Raw genomic sequence first — 8,286 nt, forward strand, 5'->3', positions numbered from 1 at the left:
GTAAAATACACTGAAATTCCTTCTAAATTTACCCAAAGTGCAACAATGGAGAATGACGTGGGTGAGTAGTAGATTTCTCTTAGCCTTTTGTTCTGATTCGTTTAGCATTTTCCAAATTCTCAATAACTTTCATATAACCACACCCATACTGCAGTGGCTATATTTGTGTCCAATTGAATTGATGGTACCTAATACAGACGGCACATGCACTGTTTTCCTTGTTCTACCTCTGTGCCAATATACTGAATCACTCATGCTCAAATGAAACAGGTGAAGCAGGTATACCACACTGTTCCATCATTATTGCGAACTACACATTTGACAGCTAACGGGCAACCCATGTAAACTATGAATGTGATCATTCTAATTGGGAATAAGTAGTCACAAAATAGTCTTTGAATGATAAATATAGATTTGTTTCATTAATCTAATTTTTTATGTCTTATAACTTCATGGTAGTACAACAAAAGGAATGACTTTTTTTATTATTTTTTTCTTGTTGCTCAAAGATATTTTTATCCCAGTTGGTCTTGCCTGCTTTCAGATTACATTAAGTGGCAGACTGCAGCTGTATCTGGGGACTGGAACCACAGGAATACAGAGACTGAATCTTGCAGGCTCCACATTTTAAATGGTATTCCTATCAGGGTAGCTGGACTGCTACTTGAATTAGACTAAAAAGTAATATATTTCGTATTTGGAAAAGTGTTGATTGTCGAGTGCACTGGCAGCAATTCTACTGCCAATTAAGACATATCACTCTAGGGCTTTCCTGATGGCTCTTTGGGCAAACTGACTATGTCAGTCACTGAAATTCCAGAAGGTTGTCCCAATATCCTACCATCATTTTGGTGGGAGAACAGTGGAATCCCCAAGAAAATGACATATATGGCAATTTTTAGCTCTTGATGCTGTTTCTCTGGGGGATGTTCCTCCAGTCACCTGCCACAATTACCAGAATTTCAAGGTGCATGTGTTCTGGTTGTGAATCATAAAGACCAGTAAGAGTCCAGGTTTGACCTCTTATTTGTACTGACTCGGCTGACTTCATAGAATCTTACAGCACATGAGGAGGCCACTCTGCCCATCGTGACTGTGTGTCATGCTTGGCCCCCACCTGCCAAGAATGAGGCACATAAATTTTGTCATGAACATTGATTTTAAACTGTTAGACAGATCAGCCGTGGCTGGAAAAGACATTTGCATATTAACAGACGGTGCTTGGAAGGGCAAAGAACCATTCCCTGCCACATTCAACCCACAATGGACCTTGATCACCAGATGTTGTGTGTTACAGGAGCATTCCAGAGACTGCTAAGGTGATACAATCCAAGATGTGGTCAGACCAGTTAGTCACAAGACTAACCTGCTTGGTAACTCTGAACTGAGAGTGGCTGTTTGCTCCTGGACTGAGAAGATCTCTCCTGTCTGCTCCCATCTCTTTCTCACACTGAAGACACATGAACCCCAAGAGAGAAGTCTCCTACAGCGAACAACGTTTAAGAAGAATACTGGGTCCCAATGAAAAGCAAGGACTCTACAACGAGCTCGAAGAACTGTAACAAAAACTCTTCAGATATTGCCTCAAACTTTTCCGCTTTATTTTTCTTCTGCTCTTTTCTGTCTTTATTTGCATGTGTGTATCACGTATGCATGCTAGCATGGGCGCGTCGTGCATCGGTAGGCAATAACTGAATTAGAGTTTAAGTTTAAGTTTAATAAATTTCAACCTTTCTTCTTTAAACCGAAGAAAACTTGTTTGTGCTGGTTTCTTTGCCTTATAATTGGAAAGCAGTGAACAAGGATTCACCTAGGGGGAGCTAAAAACACTTTGTGTTTAAAAATAAAACCATGTTACAGTAAGACCAGGTGAAGGCTGAAAAGGAACCCTAGACCTCTTTCTCGCCTGGTCGTAACACTGTGAAAGAACTGTTCAATTATTCCCATTCCCCTGCTATTTTCCCCACAGCCTTGCAAATGTTACCTTTTCAATCATGCATCCAATTCCCTTTTGAAAGTTACTGTTGAATCTGGTTCATCTATGGCAGTGGCAGAGGTGCTGCAACAGGCCTCAATATCCCTGTGCTTAACAGAAAAATCACCCAGAAATTCTGCTCGAGATTGCTGCTTAATGACCATAAGAGCATAAATGTGGATGTCAGCTGGAGGGCAGGACCTGGCACAATGGTAATGCCTTTTCGGGAGAATACTGCAAGAAACAGACAAAATAGCATTCTTTTAAAGAAGCCCCTGTTCATTTCTGGGCATTTGAACAGCAGCTCCAGCCTGAGTTTCAAGGGACAGAGAATGTTCTATCCCTCCACCCACCAACAGTGACAGCCCTCTGCTTGACAAATATGCTGAGGGTGTAGATGTGAACCCAGGCCAGTGGGGCCTTAGATTAAACAAGGTGGCAAAGAGAGCAAGCACGCTAACGAAAAAGCAGTATGCTGCAATAAAAGATACTCAACCCAGCAGAGGGAAGCACACATGAGGCACTGCAGCAGCAAGCAAAACTACCAAAGCAGAAGTTGCAAAAATCGCCTCGATCATACATCCCCAGCAGCAGCTAAAATTATTACTGTTGTGGGAAGGTGGGTGGAAGATTCTTATTTTACCCTACAAAGCTCACTGGGCACAGTCAGTTTCCCACCAGAAATAGGTCGGCAATGATTCTTCCATACATAAAGGAAATGTGACTATTTTTTGTTTAAAAATGTCTTTCGTTATATGAAACCTTCTTCAAGGAACATCATTACAAACTAATTTTAATATTGTATATGCTGAGTTGCATGATTTTAAAACCATTTCACTATGTTTTCTGAAAATATTCATCAAGCAAGTGTAGAGCATCGCTAAAATGTCTGCAGTGGGTAGAAAGATCTTATACGATGCAAGTCTGATTATATTTTCGTTTAATAAGCTCCAAATTTTGTCTCAATTTTTCAACTGTTTCTTTTCCACTAATTTGTGAATCTCAAATGTAAATGAATCTGCCAGTAGTTGAAACCACAGTAAATATTTTAACCAGACTTCAATACATCTGCTTATTTACAGCACAGACTTGGTCATTTGAATTTTCAATCACAAATTGAAAAAACACAGTGACTGAGACATTCCAGAACCAAATAGTGAGATCTTACTTTATGTCGGTTCACGGCAAACAATGATTAGACTGACTGTGAATAATATTGTTTTAATATTTCTCAGGGGAATGTGTGCTTCAGTGATTACTGTTAATTATATCCCTTCCCCCATCCCCAGCAGTTGCACTGACCCTGGATCAAGATTCTTAACAACACCTTGTGTCATCTGAAGTTTCATGCATTATATTCTGACAGCAAAGGAGAAGACAGAGAATGCTTCCCTTAGGTGCCAATGACACGCGACACCATCGTGACATCTACAATACAACAAAGAAGTTATGTATTACGAAATGGATACCTATACAGTTAACACTTGATTAGTGGATACGAACACCCACTGCAGGCACACAGATAAAATGATGCCCCATCAAGGACACTTTACAGAAAGCTGTAGAATTTTCAATTCCATAGAATACATTGTACAAAGGTCCTATAATGATTTGTGCCAGGATTAGCCATTAGGTGCACAGCACAGTCGTGACAGAAACTGTGGAACTAACCTAATCTAATCAATTATTGAAATACAGTAATAGTAGCACTGCTCAATGCCATCGAATACAATACAGTACCGTCGCCACACACCAGCTGCTTCCTGGTCTGCAGCAAAGGCTCGTGTTTGACCAATTCGACCTTTACAGTCAATCATCCACAAATAGCACTTTAAAAGGTACCTACCGTGGGACAGACGAGGAGTGTGGACCTGGATCAGAATTGGGAGCGAGAAACAAGCGGAGACAACTGCTCACACACCAGAAGAATTCACAGCCATAAACCCTGCAGCAGAACCATCAGCCCAGAGAGGAAGTGGATCTAAAATAAGCTGTCACTTAAGTGAAAAGTTTTTTTTTTACCCTCTCTTCTCTTTTGACTGTTCAGACCATCTGTATCGACAAACTCCCAGGGGGGTGGGGGGAGCTGCTATCCTGCTACCTTATTACAGCGCTGGAGTGCAGGGACATCCACATGAAAAGTGCCAGCAGAGTGAGATGCAGAGAGTTTACTGGGGGAGAGAGACAGACAAAGTGTGTTTGTCTGTCTGATGATCTGTCTGTGTGTATGTGTGCGTGTGTGTACTAGACGAGGCTGCAATAGTCAATACTCTACTGACAGCCTTCAACCTCTGCCTTAGGTTTCAGGTTTCACAGGCAACTGGCAGCACCAATCGAGGTTACCAGCCGGTGCTTCGGGGACAACCCCTTCTGTTAGAATAACTCACTGCTCAAACATTCTCAGGATCATCGCGCCGGCCCGTCAGCTCGAACAATTAAACCACTTTGGAGTTTGTTTGTCTGCTGTTAACTCTTTCACTGCCCCAAAGGCTGGCGTCAGCTGCAGTCAGTTCTTCTTATGAAACAGCCCAGGGCAGCTGGAGAGGGGATTGGAGCTGTTATGTGGAAGAATAGCCAATGTAACAAGCACAGAGTTACATGATATTCGGTGTCATGTGCAAGGGTTACGCCAATTGCTTCCGCAGAAATGCTGCTCTTCAGCACAAAGTTCGGTTCTTGCATCGCAGCTTTGAAACCCGAACGAAAACTTTTGCAAAATAAATTTTAGAGGCAATGCAGAGTCTGCTTTCCATTTCACCAGGGATAACTCCCCTGCTCTTCTACGAAACAGTGCCAAGGGGACCTCTTACATCCACCCAAACAAGCAGATAGGGCCTCAGTTAAATGTCTTATTTGAAAGACCACACCTCTAACAGTGCAGCCCTGGAGTAGGGCTTGAGCCCAGAACCTTTTCTGCCATCACAGTGGCTGAGGGCTGGTACTCAAGGTACAACAAGATTTTATCTCATATTTTAACCCTCCCATAGCCAATGGGAATGGGGTTAAAATTGCAGAAGCGTGTTGCCTCTGCATTCATGCTGCATTCTCACCAGTCCCGATCTTTACATACGAACATAGGAATTAGGAGCAGGAGTAGGCCTTTAAGTTGTGTAAGGCCACTGGCATGCAAGGGCTGCATAAATATTCAAAAAAATCTAGATTTGATGATGTCGTTGGGACCTCTCTATGATTTTAACCCCAAGCCTCATGAGTCACGTACAGTGCCGAGAGCGAATTGAATCGAGGGCCAGGAGAGGTCCAGGTAGGTGATGCTTGAAATTATTTGAAGGTCTCCTTGTGGAGTAGAAGGAGCAGGGATACTCGTTCGATTACCACAAGGAATGTTTAGGCCTCCTCTGCCCTGGGCATCACCTTCACATCACTGCAATCAACTTGGAACTCCCCCTACCCCTACTCTGGCCCCTATCATTCACCTTGCTGGACCATTTCCTTGGGTTCTCGAACTGTTGCTGTTTACTGGCCATCGCATCACTTCTACCAACTTCAGGCGCAATTCCGATTTGAAAAATTTAAATGAGTCCTGGGAGTTAAAATGGCCTGGACTCCGGAGCAGTCATCGAGCTTTTCACTCGTTCTTCCCTGTCCCCAAACCTCACCTGCATCAGGAGTTAAATCAGGGCTTTTTAGCTTTTTAAAGAAAAATGTTGGATAGTCTGTTTATATCTTTAGGAGGGTGGATATATTCCCAAGGTGGCCATTTTCCTGGTAATATACAGAAAAGGCAATAGATGGACCATCAGAGATCAAAATGTCATTGATTTCATAACTTTATTGAGATAAAGAGAATAAACTTAAATGCTGGATATCTGAAGTAAAACAGTAACTGTTAGAAATACACAAGTCAGTCAGAGAGTAGATTAATGTTGTCCAGTCCTGAAGAATAGTTACACTGATCTAATTTTGTCTTTCAGATACAGATCAATTGGTGTGCATTGGTTTTAATAAATGAGGGTATGGACAGAGGTTGTGTGATAGTTGGACAAGATAATAGTTAGAGTAATAGTAATAGTAATAAGTAATAGTCACACTTAGAGTAACAGGGTGGCAGGCCTGGAAAAGGGTGACGTTCCCGTGTGTCATGTATGTGGCTGTGCTGCCGTGATTATGTGGCAAGTGGCCATTTAACATAATGGAGGCGCAGTCACCCCCAATCACATGGCAGGGGCGGCAGGCGAGATGCCGACTACGATGTCAGCTGACAACAGATCAGGTTCTGGCACCATCTTTAAAAGCCTGCCAGCCCTGCATTCACTCCTGCCTTGCAGTTAATAGAAGGTCTGTGTACTGTGAGGCATAAAAATTCACAGCACTGTTTCCTGCACCACCCAACCCCCCTAAGAAGTGTGGACAGGAAGGGAGAGGGTAGGCCCAGGGTGGCTCCATGCTTCAGTGATATCTCCCTGAAGATTCTCCTGCAGCGTGCAAGGGAAAGGCAGGAGGGTCTCTTCCCCAATGATGGCAAGAAGAGGTCCTCCCACCTGACCAAACAAGACTGGACGGAGATCGCAGAGGAGGTCAGCAGTCTTGGGGTCACCCTTCGTAACTGGGTCCAGTGCAGGAAGAGGGTCAGTGATCCTCAGAGGCTCAGCCAAGTTAAGTGCTACATTCCAATGTTCTTTTCTGTGGTTTGGATGTGACTACAGGGTGTGCGACATGGTGAGGGTCCCTCTGCCAGCACGATGACAGATAGGTTATAACCTCATCATGACAGATGTATGGTTGCATCTGGGACACACACTAGCCTTGTTCATAGCTCACCCCCAGTAAATCCCATGACAGCATGTTTCAGCATGAGATATATCAGATCCACCATTTGGGGATGAGGGGCCCATTGTTACAGATCTATCGTGGTGATACTTATGCCAATTTATAATCTCTCCATCTTCCTCTTGCAGGAGAAGAGGTACCATAACGGGAGTGAGGCAACCAGGACTGGTGGAGCGATCCCTGACATTCGTCCTCTAAGCCAGGCTGAGAACTGGCAGGGAGCCAGGGCGGATGTGCAATATCTGATGGGGAGATTGGACTCCCTGCACAAGAGAGTGATTATTGCTATGCATCAAAAAGTTCACATCAGGCATATTTGCCATTACGGGATGTGTACAACCTAACCATGTTTATGTTCTCTCATGCAGGTCGCAGGTGACTGCAGCCACATAGGGACATCCATCAACCTCTGTAAAGGAGGACCACTCAGAGGATGCACCATCCCATGACTCTCTTCCACCTTCCACCAGCGCAGATAATTTCACCTTGGTGGGTAATCAGGGACACAAGCTGGTGAAGCACCGCACACGCATCCGAGCAGTTGGGTGAGGCAGACACAGCCAAGGCCTCTGACATTCGGAGGACTGCGGTGGCCAGGCCCACGCTGAGTTCTAGGTGGATGATGAGCCTCTGTGTCAACAGCACAGAGCATACTGATTTGCAGAGAGAGGTAAGGCAACATTTGGCGGAGATGCCAGAGGCCATGCGCAGCCATGAGCAGACAATTGAAGAGTCCATCCTTGCCATGACTGCGGCCATATCCCAGGCATACGAGCGCATGTGTTCCTTCATCGAGAGGTTGGCGATCCTCATGGAGAGCCAGATACCACAGTTGCGCACAGACCTGCACATCATCACCTTGGCAATGAGGTCAACACAGATTTCTCCAGATCCTCGTCCTTCTTTGGTCAACAGGGAGGTTCCAGCGAGCTTTGAAAGGGAGGAGTAGAGGCTGCCCTCCACATCTGGGAGCTCCCCTCAGGACCCTCTGAGTTTGGACACTGGATGCTCAGCCTCTCCGTGAGCTGAGCTCCAGCTGTCACGATGCTTGAGGAGAGCCCTGCACCAGTCCAGAAAACCCTCAGGCAACCGGGGCCTTCCAGGCCTCAGGCAGCCAGAGGATGACTGCTGAAGTCATCACAGGATGATCAGCATACTGCCTCCAGCCCAGATGCTGGCACAATGCTCACACCACATAGGATCACCTGCAAACGTATTAAGAAAAGCACCTAGCCACACTTGCGTATTCATGGGTGTTGCAAATGTGTTCTTTGGAATTTAATTAAACGTTCTTTTGTGCTAATCATTAGCCATCCATGTTCCACCATGCGGCACAGTGGCGCAGTGGTTAGCACCTCAGCCTCACAGCTGCAGCGACCCGGGTTCAATTCTGGGTACTGCCTGTGTGGAGTTTGCAAGTTCTCCCTGTGTCTGCGTGGGTTTCCTCCGAGTGCTCCGGTTTCCTCCCACATGCCAAAGACTTGCAGGTTGATAGGTTAATTGGCCGTTATAAATTGCCCCTA

The 8,286-nt window shown here is 44.9% G+C and overlaps 1 protein-coding gene across 1 annotated transcript in view; it reads right to left on the bottom strand.

The window, feature by feature from the left end:
• arhgap24 (Rho GTPase activating protein 24) overlaps positions 1-4,192 on the bottom strand; it is a 499,279-nt gene extending 495,087 nt beyond the window's left edge. The window contains exon 1 of the mRNA XM_068038864.1: positions 3,822-4,192. The gene's annotated coding sequence lies outside the window, so the exon portion shown is untranslated. The remainder of the gene's footprint in view (positions 1-3,821) is intronic.
• Positions 4,193-8,286: the final 4,094 nt, after the last annotated feature.

Source organism: Heterodontus francisci, chromosome 1, assembly GCF_036365525.1.
Source record: "Heterodontus francisci isolate sHetFra1 chromosome 1, sHetFra1.hap1, whole genome shotgun sequence".
NCBI classification, from domain to species: domain Eukaryota; kingdom Metazoa; phylum Chordata; class Chondrichthyes; order Heterodontiformes; family Heterodontidae; genus Heterodontus; species Heterodontus francisci.